The sequence below is a fragment of the Prionailurus viverrinus genome, chromosome B3 (assembly GCF_022837055.1).
Source record: "Prionailurus viverrinus isolate Anna chromosome B3, UM_Priviv_1.0, whole genome shotgun sequence".
Classification (NCBI taxonomy): domain Eukaryota; kingdom Metazoa; phylum Chordata; class Mammalia; order Carnivora; family Felidae; genus Prionailurus; species Prionailurus viverrinus.
Genome location: NC_062566.1, coordinates 48,346,769 through 48,363,442, shown reverse-complemented (window position 1 = coordinate 48,363,442; position 16,674 = coordinate 48,346,769). Strand labels below are relative to the sequence as shown.

The following is a 16,674-nucleotide window of genomic DNA, read 5'->3' as shown; positions in this document are numbered from 1 at the left end:
GCAGTACCACCATCAGCTCCTTGTCTATCCCTACACTGGGAACCAGCTCCTACTGCTTTTCCCTCCTACAAGGAAGAACATTTTCCCCAAATTGCATCCATCTTTGGTGCCTTTTTACTGTATCAAATGATTGAGGATCCCTTTTGATGAAACTATTGTTTTTTGTTTAAAAGTGTAACAACAAGAACATTACCCTTAAGAAAATCATCACCCCCCAAAACAGAAAACAATAGTAGGTGACAAATTGACACCAATATGATAGAAGGCCAGCAAAGTGTGATCAGAGAAACAGCAGGAAGGAGAAAGAGGCGAAGAGAAATGAACAGAAAGCTAAAAAAGGAAACTACCTTCCCAGGTAAGATAATGCAATCAAACCAGGGAGTGGAGAAGCTCTTAGAGAGAAATCAGATCTCAAGGGACCTACCAGAGTAAGGGTTACAGGGGCATTTTGCTTGAGCTGGGAACCGGCATAGAAAAGCTGGACTTTTAAGGCAACTCCTAGGAGGCAGAGGTTAGAAAGAGTTTGGAGGCTGAAAGAAATGATGTGGGAAAATCCCCAAAGACAAGTTTCACACTGGCCATATTGCCAGTCCTGAGCCCAAGTTATTGACTTGTCCATGTTGCCCCTTGTTATTTGCCTCCCCCTCTCTGATGACACTGAGATGATTTGCACTATTTTATGGAAGTTCTTGACCAACAATAGCAGACACTGAGCATAAAACTTAGAGGGCACAAAGCTTGCTTTCCAAATTAGGTCAATTTAGGCTTTATAAAAATCCTGGTTGACCAGAGGCAGAATTCACTTCATTCTGGATGCAGGGGCTATACCTCCAAGGCCAAGGCTCCCCTGCCCAGCTAGGTGTATAAAAGGTCAAGCAGAGAATGAATGTCCCCTCCTTCCTCCAGAAGATTCTTAGAATCAGGGACCACAGGTCTGCATGCTGACCCTACTCTGGCTAACCCACCATGCCTACCTTCCTTTTTTTTTTTTTTTTTTTAATGCTGCCATCCAAGGCAAGCTACTACACTCTCAGGCCTGAGTCTTGTGCTCTTCATCCTTTGGTTGACTAGACCTGATTTATCTGCCAGCTTTTCATCCATACAGTATTACTGGGTTGCTTTGTCTCTCCAGGGCTGGGGTTACTGCTGACTAAATTCAGCTCACTGGGAATGAATAGAATCCTGGTTAAGTACTAGCTATGTTTGGGCTTAAAAACAAAAGTCCCAAGGGTGTGATGCCACCAAAGATTAAAAATTGTTCTTGGAAGTTGTACAACCATTTTTAAAGGTGTAATATTTGGGTAATGGTTTCTCTGCCAAGGAAACGCTTTTGCAAGATTCCCTCTGTAACCTCTACAAAATGGTAGAGCTACAATTCTAAAATGGCAACAAAGGGAAAAAGAACTGGATTAAGTACATAAAGTGTGGACTTCTTAAATAAGTTTCCCCTTTTGTCTTTAAATTATCATTCAGTTGCCCCTTCTTGGCCATTTTGTTGTTGTTCTCATCAAGCAGTTTATTACCAACTTCTCCCCACCCATGTCAGCTGCAGTCCTCTTCTTTGATTTCTGCCTACAGAGTCTTCAAAACATGTGCCTATACTGTTTCTGCTGGCAGACATGAACTAAATACCAACCTGATACTCTTGTAAATTCAAGTGAACAGGTCTCAGCATATTCACTCTTTGGTGTCCCATCTCCCGTTCTACTGTGAAGCCTCACTGCTCACTTGAGGGCATTCATGGAGACAACTTACCTAGGCCCAGAGGTGTATCATTCGCTCCCCCTCCAAACACAGACTCATAGAATAATGGGGTTGAGGGTCCACCTCACCACCACCCTCAGAGAGCACTTGTCATTCCAGCCTTAAGTTCTCAACTTTTAGACATCATGCCTTATAAATTATGACCTGCTTTCATCTGGGCAACATTGGGCAAAATGTTAAAGCAGGCAAAGTGTCATCCTTGGTGTCCTTTTACTAGAAAACACGCCTAGAGTATCCTTTGGCTTTTTCTCACCTTTCTCCAGCTACCCCTGCCCCTACAGATCACAGTGTTGGACTGAAGGTATCCATCACCGTAACTAGCACCACCTCCAATCTCTGCCTATGGAAAATTCCCCATCACCTTCCTAAGTCCAGCTCAAATGCGACCTCCCTTGGCAGGCCTTCCTTGATGTACAGCCTGTATCTTTCTCTCTTTTGAAGCCCTATGCCCCCTTGAATTGTCTTTGCTATGGTACTTTTCACTTTCTACCACTAGACAGTAAGCTCCTCGAGTGCAGGATCCATGTCTGATTCATCTCTGGGTCCCCTGCAGGGCTGAGTCAGTGGGCTCTCTTGAAGGCATGCAGGAATGGCTCAAGAAGGGCAAGGCTCTAAACACAGTAAAACACACTCTGTCAGTAGGCTGGGTAGAGCCTGAATCTGGGATATACCTCTTATAAAGCTGGTTCTTTCCTTTCCCCTTCCATTCTCACTCCCAACCCATTCCTGAAGGACCTCTCTCTTTCACTGTCTTCAGCCAACTTTCACTGTGGGACAGAATCCTCTATGAAGGCTTTAGCTGTTAACAGCTTAGAATGTTGCTGCTCCCATAAGTCTTTGCACTGAACAGAGGGGTGGGATGGGAAGGGGTTGGGAGAGTGCTGAAGGAGGTAAGGGTGAAGATTTTAACTCCTCAATGACATGTACTCCTATTATTGCACTCCTATTAGAGGATTTAGGCATGACAGACTGGGCAAGGAAGGAATTTGGGGGGTTGGGGGAGCTATTTCTTGACACCCCTCCAATCATAGCCCCTTAGTATTCTGAGCTACTTTTGTTCTCTTTCTACCTATGCCTTTTTAAAAAAAGATGTGTGTCCTGGCATAGAATAGCCCTTACATAAGTAGTAATCATTAATGTCATTACTAACAAGAACATAAATGACGTAGACACATAGCCCACCCTAAACACATGGAGTGCTTGGAGGTACCAAGAATAGTTGGATTTTGGTAGAGTTTCTGAAGTGTCAATGCAGATTTTGAAACCTCTGCCTCTTGGTGATGGAAACAGTCTGAGCAAAGATAAGGAGGTGAAAACCAGCGGTCTTGAGTGCATAGGGAATGGGCAATGAGTGAAGAGAGGGCCCTCCCTAAGAGACTGACAAGTGGGGGCACCTGGGTGGCTCAGCTGGTTAAGCCTCTGACTTCTGCTCAGGTCATGATCTCACAGTTTGTAGGTTCAAGCCCCACATCAGGCTTGTTGCTGTCAGCACAGAGCCCACTTTAGATCCTCTGTCCTCCCCCCCTCTCTGCCCCTCCCCCGCTTATGCTGGTGCCCTCTCTCTCTCTCTCCTCCTCCTCCTCCTCCTCCTCCTCTCTCTTTCTCGAAAATAAACATTAAAAAATTTTTAAAAAGAAACCAACAAGTGAATTTGGTTAGATGGCAGGAAGTAGTGAGAGGGGGAGAGAGAGGCCAATTTGAAGAGAGACATGATGATGAATTCAACTTCGACTTGTTGGTAAGTCAATAACGAGAAATGTCCCTTAGGAGCCTGAAGATCCCAGGCTGTGAATACATGGGGCCGAGGGTCACAGGGAGTGCATGGATCCTGCAAAGCAGCAAGTGCAAATGAAAGGGCAGGGTGCAGGATGCAGGCGTGTTCAAATGAAAAAGATGGGGTGAGAGAGGTGATGATGATAGTGGTGGTAGTGTTTTTGGTGCTTCTGAGCTCATCAATTGCAGCAGGAAAGTCCAGAAATATAAGGCCAGGGAGAAAAAATATAAGATGGGGGAGGAAGAAGTCATTAGAAACCTTAAGTGTGCTATAAGGGCAACTTTGTTTAAGTTAAGTATTGACATTGTATTTACTTAGTGATTTAAAAAAATTAACATTTTTGCTGTTTTTCTGGGTTGGGAGACATTGATGGCTCTATAAATGTTGAGTTGAAGCTCCCACTTGGCGCTCTCCCTGGTGCTGGATTTGCATAGTGCATTCCTTGTCTTGGGGGTGTTGTGGAAACCATCCCTTTCTCTCTGTTCATCTCCCTTTAGGTGCTAGCCAGGAAGTAAATTTTGCCAAATAAAGTCACCTTTACATGACTTGTGCTTCTTCTCCACCGAGCATCTCTTAGGCTGATGTTTGCAGCGAGTGTAGAAGAGAGACAGTAGTCCTTTCCAGGAGTAAAACTCTCTCCCTACATTTTTCCAAACTAAATCATGTTAACAGTGGCTTTCGTGGCTTTCAGGGGGTGGTGAGTTTATGGGGCATCCTTATTTTATTTACATTTTCCAAGTACTACTTCCATAGTTAAATTTGTCTTTCTTGAAGAAAGAAAAGTACATTGAAGGTGATTGGAGTTCTCACTCGTAGAAAGTCTTGTAAGAGAATCCTCATAAGCCATGACATTCTCAGTGACATGGCAATGCCTCTGAGTCTCTTTTAGGAGAAGATTCACAGCATAATATTCAGGTTTTTAAAATTTATTTTTAAAAAAGATACATGAGTATAAACTCTGTAAGGTGAGCTTTAGGATTGTAATTAAAAACAGTTTACTACTCCCAAGTGACTGCTTCTCTTCCTTTCAATGTAGGACATCACTCATGAGTATCAACTCTTCAGTGCATTACAGGAAAATGTGGTTTTGGAAAATTCCTGAGAAGAGAACTATAAGGGCATGTCCTATGTCATATGTCTAAGAAAAACTTAGCTAGCAGGGATAAATGGAGAACATAGTCATATGGTTAAGATGTCTCAAAACCAAAGCTGGACACTATGAGCTTCACGCATGAAGCACCAGGTATTACTCACTGCCCTCCACTGCTCTCTTCACACCTCCATGCTCTGAGCCAGTTGACAACATTCCCTTTGTCCCCATATACTTTCTGCTGGACTGCTGTTGGGCTTTCCATTCATTCATCCAACTTTTGTTGAGCCCCTAGCATGTGCCTTTTACTGCATCTTTGCTCTGAGATGACAGAAATGGACATGACAGATCCTTTCCCTAAAGAGACATGAGCCTAGAGGAGAGGCAGCTCTCCTATTACTAAGGTGATAGTAAAACAGATGACTGCTGACACAAAGGCTCATACAGGGTGTTAAGGAGCCCAGAGAGCTAATTTTGTTTGGCACAGGAGGGCAGAGAATAAATAAGGCGGGGGGAGTTACAAAGGAGGAGACACTTGCACTAATTCATCAGGTACACTGGGGAGGGGGCAATGACAGAGGATCTGGGGATAGAGACCCAGAGAGGAGAGCCAGGAGTCCACATCAAGAGAAGGGCTCAGGAATGACAAAGTGATTTATCTGGGACTTATTCTGGCAAACTGTTAAGTGGAAGACTGAACCCAATGGACCAAGAACCTGAGGGGGTAGATGTAATGGGTGGAATTCTAAGATAATCTCCACCCCCTGTAGAATTCTCTCCCCATGAGAGTGAAAAGGATTTGTGAAGATCTAATTTCACACCTGTGACTATGTTACTTTATATAGTAAAAGGGGTTTTGTAGGTATAATCAAGGTCCCTAATCAGTTGACTTTGAGTTAATTAAAAAGGGAGATTATCCTGGGCCTGAAATAAGCAGGTGAAGTCTTTAAAAGGGTGCAGACCTTCCCAGAAGTCAGAGTGATTCCAAGCAGAAGAGAGGCTTTCCTATTGGCCTTGAAGAAGCAGTCTGCCATGCTGTAGAGAGAACCACATGGCAGGGAACAACATGTGGCCTCTAGGAGCTGCAAGTGAATTAAACAAGCAGTGAGCTTGGAAGAGAACTCTAAGCCTCAAGTAACATTCCAGCCCTGGCCAACACCTTGATTCCATCCTGGTGAGACCTTGAGCAGCTATCCCATACCTATGCCAGACCTACATGGGATAATAAATTTATGTTGTTTTAAGCCACCAAGTTTGTGGTAATTTGTTATGTAGCAAGAGAAAACTCGTTCAGTGGGTAAAGAGGGAGTAAATGTTGAAGACAGAGGAGGAGGTAAGTTCTAGAGTCCTATGAGAATCTGGGGAGCAAACATTCTGGTCAGGTCATCAGTCAGTGAGAGATGCTAAAGTATAAAGTCAGGCAAAAAAAAAAAAAAAAAAAAAAAAAAAAAAAGCCCTACCTGCTTCCTAAGGGTCCCCGTGGTAGAAACTAAACTCCTGAGTCTTTCCTTCTCAAGAGGAATGCCCAGGTGAGTGATGTCAGCTGCAGCTCTGTGACTTCCTCTGCCCGACAAGAGATGGGTGGAAAGTAGAGAATCCAGAGATGATGTTTATACCCCGATGAGACATCAAAAATGTGTTTCATTCAAAGGTAAATACTTAATTTTTGTCCCATGAGACTTGGCAAATTTCTTCCCTGAAATTTAGTTGTTTACTTTCATGCCGCTACTTGATTCCAAAAGTACAAAAGCAAACTCTTGCATTTTGTGGTGCATTTTCAGTTCTTTAAAAATATTTAAAAAATAGAAGGGCAGCCAGTTTATTTTTCCCCTCAAATGAGCCAATATTTGGTTTTTCTCTCGTTTTATTCTTTTTTAAAAAATGGGTCACACCAGTTCCTTGTGAACTGATGAATCATTTCAGTGTTTGAATCATTATAAAAGGTCCAGAGGGACTATTTCTTTAACACTGGAAATAATCAGAGGTTATATAATGTACATAGGAAGGACAAATAGCTTTAGAAAAGAGATCCTTCCATCTCCTTTTCTTCTACCATCTCAATGCCCCAGATGTTCACTGAAAATAATAAAACATTTTAATGACAAAATCATCTTTATAGCTCTTGTAAAGTGTGTAATAGAATATCAAATGCCTCTTCTGTGAGAAGAATATGGCACAGTGCTGTCATATCCACAGGTGGAAGCAAATTATAGACATATAAAGGCAATTAACAATACAGGATGATTATATGTGGCACAAGGAGTCCAGATAATCAAAGGTATAATTGCAGAGGAGCTGTCTTGTGTTCAGGTGACCAGCCCATCTTTAAAGGAGGAGTGATCTCCCTTTGGTGGTGAGGACTGAGAAGCGGGGGTGGGAGGGTGGAGGAATGTGCTGGCAGAGGGCAGGAAAAAGTTGGGAAAGTTGGAAGAGTCTAGGCATATTTGTGTAGCAATAAGTAATTCAGTTGGGCTGAAGGTAGGATTCATGTCAGAGGAAGTAGGGGAGATGTTTGGAAAATATTACTGAATCTAGGCTTTTCCTATATGCAATCAAAAGCCACTGAAGTCTTTTTGGATCCAACAAAAGCAAATGTTTCACGAAGATCCATGGTCAGTTGTGTTTAGATTGGAGGCAGGGAGCCCATTGGGAGTTCATGGCAAAAGTGATAAGGACCCAGCCAGGGCAGGGGGAAAGGAGAGGAGAAGATGGCATTCAGAATATAATATACAGAAAAATCTAAAGGATGTGAATTATCCTTTAATAGGGAATTTATTGATGTCACAAACTTTCAAAGATTTTGGCCAAGACCCTGCTTGTTTAGTGGGCACCAGTAGTCTCAGGCAACCTTCCTTTCTCTTTGCAGAGAAATATAATTGTATGTGGACTTACAGTGACATTTTTAGAGAATTAGCTCATGACTGATTGAGAACTTCAGAGATTAAAAATGGGTCACACCTGGAACAGAGTATTATAATGGTGTAAAAGTCTGCTTGCTTTGGGACAAGTGGGAGCCAACTTTTAAAGATGCTCTTCAGGTGCCAAGGGGCGCTGCTCAAGCCCTAAGTTTCCTAGGCTTCTACATATCTTTTTGTTCAGTCCTCTGCTAGGCTGCCAGTTTCTGGATCACCTCACTTTCCTCACAGAAACAGTTTTTCTTAAAAGAGGAGAACCCCGAGAAGCCAGCGTGATTAGCCCAAATTCTAGTCTCATTTTCACCCTTGCCATTTTGACATTGTTTTTGCCTCCATTCTTCAACGGTCATAAAACTGAGCAGGCACTCACTGCCTCATATTTGGAGACCAGTAAGATGGAAGAGATGGGGGCACCAACATCTATTGAGCACCTACAGTGTACCAAATCCTCTGCTAGAAACTAATGAATGTAAAGTTTAGCATGATGCTGAACACTTAGGGCTCTATCAATGTTCATTTCCTTTCTCCTTGCTATTAAATTAGAAAGAGGGGATGAGATGGTGATAGACAGGAGCCATAAGGAGACTGACAAGGAGAAGCCCTGTGTGTTCTGGAATTCAACAAGCAGGTTCCACCAACCTTACCAGAAATCGAAGAGAAGCTGCTCTTCACTGACCCCTTAGGAAGGAGAGAGCCCTACCAGCTCAACACTCTCAGCTCTCCTCAGCCAAGGCCAGCACTGAGGCCCAGTGGGAATTAGGGATGACTCCACCACTCTGCTGCTACTAATCCCCACAAAGCAGTCCCTCCTCCATCCCCAAGTCACCTTCCTGGTCAGAAGAGGTCGTGGAAAATGATCTCACTCTTACTTCACCTTTCTTTCCTTTGTCTCATGGTCAGTTTCTGAATTTTTTATTTTTGAGAGAGGACGATAAGCACTTTCTTGAATTATGCTCCAAGGACATACAGGTCTGGAGGACCTGGGGGCTGGCTTCCCAGTGAACTTCTTTCTCTCTTGGGAGCCTCCAGATCCCACCACTGGTAGTAGTATCTCTTCCCCAAACTCCTCAGAATGACCCACATGTTACATAGAAAACCACTGTGGCTCTAGTAGTGTGAGAAGGGAAACCATTCAGACCCCAACGTCTTAGAGGCTGATGGAGTGAAGAAAACAGAACCTGAACTCAAGATACCTAGGTTCTAGTCTATGTTTCCCTTTTTAGGACCCTGAGAAAAATCACAGCACCCTTTGAGTCTGCCTCCCTGTCTGCCATATAGGAATCACAAAACTAATCACAAAGCCTTGCTGGACTGTCATGAGGATGGTAAGATAACTGATGCACAGAACACTCTTGCTGATGCATAACATCTACTTGTGCTAGCTAAATGGCTAACCCCTATTCTTTCTCCTGATATTTATCTCCCTTCGCAGATTCAACCCACTGGCATTACTTTGATGTAGAAAGCGAAGGTAAGTGCTTTCAAAGAGAAGAGACAGTAGAGATGGGCTGGGGAAGTAATCTTCCTTATGAAGAATTAACTCCTTGGAAAATGGCCTCAGCTTCTCCCACTCTTTTCTTTTTTTTAATATCAGATTTCATCCTTTTTCTACTTCAAGTGCTACTCTGGATACTCTCCAATGTCTTCATTTCCCTTTTGAGTTCTGGAGCCCCAAACCAGACTATATTCTCTTAAGACTATGTTTAGTAGACAAGAAGACCATAATACAGAGTCATCTTGCCATTTTTGTAGAGTTCACAAAACTAAAAGTAGCACTTTATATACTGTTCTATAAAAGTGGTTTGCCGTTTCCCCTCAAAAGAAAAAGACTATCAAAGATGTTTTCTAGAAAGGGAAAGCCCCAGAATCAGGCTGTAAAATGCTCTCTAATGATGTGTTGTGGTTCTGAGGGTATACAAAAGACCTTGAGAAAGATTTTGAGCTTGTATCCTAAATTTCTAATCCAAATTCCTATTATTTCACTGAATTGCAAGCTCATTAAGGTTGAGGACCATTTTTGTAGCCCCATAAGATAGCACATAGGGACATTCCATACACCTTTGTTGAGTGAACATCAATATCAAGTATCAACCCAAACAAGGTGGAAAACTTGGAGCCATTGACTCCTGGGACCTGACACCTTCAGACCAGGGAATATAAGATTCTTAAATATAACAGTTTCCATCAGTGGCCCTCTGCCAGTAAGCCCTGGGGTGGGGGTGGGGGGGAGTACCAACCAAAAGAGATGGATTCCAGGTGTGTTGCTAGACTTTCAGGTCTGACTAAATGGAGGAGGAAAACTGATTACAACTAAACACTGTGAACAAAATACACACACACACACACACACACACACACACACACACACACAGCAATTAATTGAGGACTCTGAAAAATAAGTAAAAGTAGGTGGATTGGTGAAAGAAATAACTCATTACATGACCAATATGGTGACAGTGAGTTTCGTAGAATTTTTCTCCTGGCTTTGATCTGAGGGTGAGGTGACTCATGAAACTGCCCAGTGGTCATAGACCACAACAACTATATGAAACAGCCAATCTTTCTGGACTAATGACCTGGAAAAGGGGCCCTTGCAAGCCAGAGTGTGTGGGAAAGATTCTTCTTGTTCTTGTCCTCATATATTTTCTCTCTCAGTTCAGTCTCAAGGCCAGATGCAGCTTCCAAACCACACTGTCATCACCATGGCAGCAGCTTGGGCACCTAAAATCCCCGAGAGGAAAATCTTGTTATCTCAGGACAGAAGAATGTAGAAGAGGGCCTCTGTTATATGAAGAGTATGAGAGGAGTCCTTGTTTTTTTTTCTCTTTTCTCTTGCCACTTTATCCAGAGGAAAGGCCTAGTAGAATAAAACTTTGTGATGTCATTAGTGGCTATAACTCTGAGAAAGAGCTCTATCTTTCTAGCCAGAAAGATGATAGGTGACCCTGTTAAGCTGATGGATGTGAGGGAAATCCGGAAGAGGAAAGAGAGGAAGGAAGGGATTCCATGTATGAACCGACGTAAGTCCTGGACTTTCCCTCCGAGCCACACATGTGTGGAACATACCCAGACACACAGCAGAGGCTTTGGAACCTGAGGTGACAGCAGAACCTCTGCATACAGAAGGTGAGACAGAACTTGCAGTCTTCACTTAACTGGTTTGCTTGAATGATGAACCAAAACAAAAAATCAACTTGCTCTGATTTTAATGGGACCCAGAGTTATATAACATCCCATATAAAATATCTTAAGATACAATCCAAAATTACTCAATGTGATAAGAACTAGGAAGAGGTGAGCAATTCTCAAGGGAAAAGATGAAAGACAATGTTGAAATTACAAGAAAAAAAAGATTTTGAAGCAATTTGTTACAATCATTCTTTGATGTTAAGGTATTTACCTTAACTCTTGAAATGAATAAAAATTAGTTATCAGTAGAGAAATAGAAACTTTTTTGAAATGGAAATTTTATAACTGAGATATACAATATCTGAAATTAAAAAATTCCCTGGCTGGGCTCAATAGCAGGATGCAAATGACAGAGGGAAGAGCCAGTAGACTGGAAGAGAGATCCATAGGAGTTATCTAATCTGAAGAACACAGAGAAAAATGTTTGAAAAATAGTGAATAGAGCCTCTGGGATCTGTGGAATATCAGTCTAACATTCATGTCATTGTAGTTCTTAAGGGAACAGAGAAAGATTGATATAGAAGAAAATAGTTGAAAAAAAATAATGGCTAAAGATTTCCCAAATTTGGTGAAAGATATGTTTACAGATTCAAACAGCTCAGCAAACCCCAAACAGGGTAAACTGAAAGAAAACTGAACTGAACATCCACCATTCCCTATGGCCTTACCCACCAATACCCTCCTTCTTAGACCCTGAAGACATCTGAATTTTCCACCTTGGTGTCAGGGAAGGGTCACATGAATAGGAGCTGGACTCCTAGGGATTAATCCCAGCTCACTGATTCAAGTGTGAGACCCAGGGAAAACCAATTACCCTGCATGGGCTGCAGTTCCTCATCTAGAAAATCTCAGGGTTTTACTACGAGTTTCTAATTTCCTTCCTGTTCTAAAATAATTACCCCATAATCAGCTCTTCTGTGGCCTTTTTCTGTTCAAACTGATAACATTATTTATGAAAAGCTAATGCTATGAAACAAGAAACCACTTTCCTGTCAAGAGTCTTTCCACCCTTTGTAATGGTGCAGGTAACTGAAATGGAGAAGCTCCCAGAACAGAACCCAAAATGAAGTTTTATAGCAACCAGAATGGAGTTTAGCCTTCCCCAGCAGCTTCCTGCAGAGTTCTTTGAGCATCATGGGAGGCCTGGAATTCATTGCAAAGGAAAGGAAGCTCTGCTGAAAACTTTCACTCCCAATAAATGCATTTCTAATCTCATGTTTTTTTCAGAGGCTAAGGAATGGAATGGAATGCACCCATGGCCTCAGATTCCTAGTTTGATGTCAGGTCTGTCAGAATATGTTAAATCTATGTCTGTAAACACAATAATAACAACCACTTGAATAGCATCTTACAGTTGACAGAGCAGTTCTCTTTCCTGCATTATCACATTTCCTCCTCCCAACCACCAACTCCTGATGCAGGTTGTAGCAGTCACCTCCTGTTTCCTCAGAGGAAACAGTCTGAGAGAGGTTGAGAGTTTTACCCCAGTCCATCTAGTACTAAGCTTGAGAAAGTGCCAACTCTTCTGGCTTCCAATTCTGTCCTCTTTTCCCACCACCAAAAAACCAGAGGATCTGGGCATTGCCAAGCTATGACCTGCAACTACTGGGCAAGAGGCCAGTTACTCCACATTTTAAGGGCAGGCTGTAGTACATTAGATCCTCTCGGTTCATTCCTCTGGAGAGGAACACGGTGTTAAGAGTTGGCTTCAATACACATTGTCCCTCTCCCAGTCCCTCATTGCCACTAGCCAGGCTGCTTGGCATGGAAAGGCTCTCTGGTATTAGACACCAGCTCTTTTGAAAATGTCTTTCTTCCCCTTCTTCTAGATGCTTGTGAATGTGCTTGGCGTTGAGTCAAGTAGGCTTGGGAATTGGTGGTTGCTTCTTCAGATTTTACCATTAAGGGGACTTGATGGGCTTGCTGCTTGGCCCTCACATGGGCTTCCTCTCTGCTCTCCTACCCCCTGAAGAATTGCACATTCCCTCCCATTATTGCACATTCATTCAGCCTCCACTCTGCATTGATGTGCCGGAGGTCATCCTTCCCTCCCTTCATGAGCCAATTTCAGCTCATTTATTCACACATTGTCCCTTCATTTTCAAGAAAAGTCTCTTTGAGTATGCTAATTCTGAGTCATTGCATACCATCATCATTTCAGAACAAAAAGATGTCAAAAGGTGGGTGGGTTTATTTCATCTAGCAAGGAAATAGGCATTCTTTTCTTTGTTTTACCCTTAATGACTCATTCAACCTGAATCAAAGCTGAGTCTTCTGGGCCTTTGAACAGGAGACTGGGTGGTGGGGAGGATGAGGTGGGGGGTAGGTACCACCCAAGCTGGGGCATTGGGCTCAAATCCCAGGAGCTGTGTCCATGTTCCATGGAATGGGCAGAAGGGACTGAGAAAATACAGTGATAGCATGGTGTGAAGCCCTTGCACATCTCTGGGCTTCTGTTTTCCCATCTATAAAAGGATCACAGAAGAGTGTGTTGGGACTAAGGTACATGACCTTACTGAAATTACTTTTCTGAATCACTGTGCTTTCCTACGTGGACATTGGAACCTTGATTCAGGAAAAGAGGTTGAACCCTCACCTGTTTTAGGTACCTGGAGAGGTAGAGAGAGGAGGGTTTGGTGGCAGACTTAGGCTTGGATCCTGCTTCTACCAATTCCTAGCTATGTGACCCTGGGATAAGTACTTAACCTCTCTGCATCTCATTTATAAAAGGGGAATAGTACTTCTCTTGATAAGGTCCTTGTGAGGATAAAATGTAATGTCTGCCACAGTTATCTCCTGGAGTTCCCCAACTCACCTACAGGATATTTAGGACAGAGGACAGGTAGACTGGGTGGGCTTGGACAGTCTTAATATCCTTCAATTTCTTCTTTGGTAAAATTGGGATACTATGTGCTTTGTAAGAGGGTTGTGACTGTGAGAAATGATGTACTAGAGGCCAGTGCAGCCCTAGGACACTGTGGGTCCTTAAGCGGTAAGTACTGGCCAATTAGAAGTTATCAGTATTCACCTTACCTAGGGCCAGTGCCCCTAGAAAGGGTTCCCTGGGAATATTTGTAGCAGTCCTTAGACCAGAGCCAATGTCAGAGCCTGGAGGCTGGGCCAAAGCAGAAGATACCAGTGGGTTTTGGGCCAGAGAAGGTGGGACCAAGATGCCATTAGCATGTAGGCTAGGGTCAGTAACCAGAGGTGTGGTGCAGGGTGCTCAGGCAGGGCATGGTGCCTGGCAAGAGTTCACACCCCAGGACCAGAGGGGCTACTCCACACACCCAGTTACACAGCTGTATTTTCCACAGCCTTGGGTTAAAGCAGTCTCCCTGGTGGTTTCACAGGACTTACAATGCAAGCTGCCAGGCTGGGCTCTGGAGAGGCCTAGAGATAGGAAAACAATACCCTAGCATGGTAGCTCTCAACATGAGGACCTAGGTCACTGCAGAAGACTCACAAACATAACAGTAATCCCTTTGGGGAAGGAAGACTTTTTTTTCTTATGGTGGAAACTGGGATCTGTGGGGGTTTGGTCATGATGGACTATCTAGTGGTCCACAGACCTCTTGAGGTTCCAACACAAATGGCTTTGGGGATACACAAAGAGCTCTAAACCACTCTGGGAGAGTAATGGGATTCATCTCTTCAGTCCTTCGCTTCAAGTTTTAGTTGCATCCCCCTAGAGAACCAGGTCTCTGTATCTCTCCCCCTAACCAAACAAACAAACAAACAAACAAACAAAAAAAAAACAGCAACAAAAAAACAACCATGACCAAACCATCTGCTAAAAATCACACACTGTTCTGTCTCAATAATCTTACATCATAGTTCAGCCTGGAATGTCCTCTCCACTCACCAAAATCCTACCCATATACAAGGCCCAATGCCAATCTCAACTCTTCCAGAAAGCCCTCCAAAATCTTTCTAGCCCACAACAATTATCCCTTCCTCAAAACACACAGTCATATCCCCATTTTCCTTTTGGATAGCTCTTATTCTTGGCTTTGTTAGCATCTGTTACTTTAATTTTTCCTTCATGAATGTTTGTTTCCCCCATCTTTCTCATTTCTTTCTTCCAGCTAGTCACCAAAACCTGTTGGTTGTACCTCTCAAAACTATCTTAAATCCATCAACTTCTCTTCACCCTTCAAGGTCATTCTCTGGTTCAGGCCACCATTACTGCAACAGCCTCCTAAGTCTCCTGCATCTGGACCAACCCTTCCAATTCATTCTCTACCCTGAGGCCAGAGGACTGTTGCAAATACAAAAAATACAAACCTGCCTCAAACCCTTTATCCCTCTGGCCTCAAAATAAAATATGAACTTTCCAACAGACCTTTCAAAGGCCTTCATTGACTGGTCCCTGCTCACCTTTTCAGTCACATTTCTTATTCTGCTCCCCCTACCAATGCCTTCCACCATTATCACTGAGGCCTGCCATGTTCTGGTCATGATAAATCCTTCTCAGCACCTCACACTCCTGGACACACCCACTCTCCTGGACATTCTATCTGGAATCCTCTTCCTGCCCACCTACCATGCCTCTCACACAGCACTTGCTTTGCCTACACATATTCAGTCTTCAGGTCTCCAGTCAGTATTATCTCATCCACTAAGCCTTAACCCCTGAGCCCTCAAACACACACTCAAGTCTAGGTGACCTACTCAGAGTACCTTGTCTCCTCCCCATCACCATACTTTTTATTTTAAAGATTTTATTAAGTAATCTTTACACCCAATGTGGGGCTCAAACTTACAACCCCAACATCAAGTGGTACGTTCCACTGACTGAGCCAACCCTCTGCCCATTCTTATTTTTAATTCTATTTTATAGTTGCCTGTTTACTGGTCTCTGTCTCCCAGTAGGCTATAAGCAATTTCAGAACAAAAACTGTATCTGCACAGTTTATTTTGGCATACCCAGTGTGGGGCCCAGTGTGTACCTCTCCTAGATGCTCCAATCATTTTTTAATAAATGAATGGAAAGGAGAATGAATCTATACACCAAGGGCAATAACCATTTAATATGCTTTTTTATATCTCCCTTCAGTGCCTGATTCAGGGCCCTGTGTATTCTAGGTGCAAAGAGAAGGAGGTAATCATTTGCTTTTAGAAAAAAGCCCTCATTGTTTAAATAGAATGTTCTATTTCTTGGTATTTCCCTTTTTCCAGACTGAAGGTTTTTGAACTGCATGCTAGCAGGAATGCAGCTGACAACATAGTGACCGAGATCTGCTCCCAGGGGTTCTGGATGAGCAGGGAGATCCACAGAATTCAAGGCCTTCAGAAGTTGAATGGGCCACTCATCAGGGAGGAGCTGTGAAAAGCCTTGATGGAATCTAGAAACTCAAATTCTCGTCCTGGCTCCTTCATCAACACCATGCCCATAGGCAAATCACTTAGCCTCTGGAGTTAGGTTTCCTCATTGGTAAAATGCAGTAAAGAGAAGGAGTCATAATTTATCTTCATTCACAGCTCTGAGTTATCCTTCTATTAATAAACATGTCACCACATTCCCACCAGAGGTGAAGAAGAATTTGGCTGTTTCCAATCTAAATATCAGGATACCCATATCATTACAAATGAGGTAAGTGGTTTTGTGATCATAATCTTATACGTTATAAGGGGCTTTAAACTTGATAGTGAGTTTTCATATTTTTAATTTTTTTAATAACTGTGGCAGAGGCAACAATACGAGTATATCAATATCCACCCCCCCACTTCCCTACCAATTTTATTAGAAATGGAAATATGCCCAGGGACACATGGGTGGCTCAGTTGTTAAGCATCTGACTCTTGATTTTGGCTCAAGTCATGATCTCATGATTCGTGGGTTTGAGCCCCACTTTGGACTCTGCTCTGATGGCATGGAGCCTGCTTGGGATTCTCTCACCCTCTCTCTGCCCCCTCCCCTGCTTGCACTCTCTCTCAAAATA

The 16,674-nt window shown here is 43.0% G+C and overlaps 1 protein-coding gene across 9 annotated transcripts in view; it reads left to right on the top strand.

The window, feature by feature from the left end:
* The first annotated feature begins 2,613 nt into the window (after positions 1 to 2,613).
* The window catches only part of GLDN (gliomedin), a 104,500-nt gene continuing 90,439 nt past the window's right edge, over positions 2,614 to 16,674 (top strand). For 4 of the 9 annotated variants that reach the window (XR_007153338.1, XR_007153339.1, XM_047864376.1 and 1 more), the window contains exons 1-4: positions 2,614 to 2,654; positions 3,431 to 3,502; positions 8,976 to 9,014; positions 15,911 to 16,325. The gene's annotated coding sequence lies outside the window, so the exon portion shown is untranslated. Of the gene's footprint in view, positions 2,655 to 3,430; positions 3,503 to 6,149; positions 6,280 to 8,766; positions 8,869 to 8,975; positions 9,015 to 10,467; positions 10,670 to 15,910; positions 16,326 to 16,674 lie in introns of those variants that run through there. The other 5 variants (XM_047864369.1, XM_047864370.1, XM_047864368.1 and 2 more) reach the window with 5 other exon arrangements.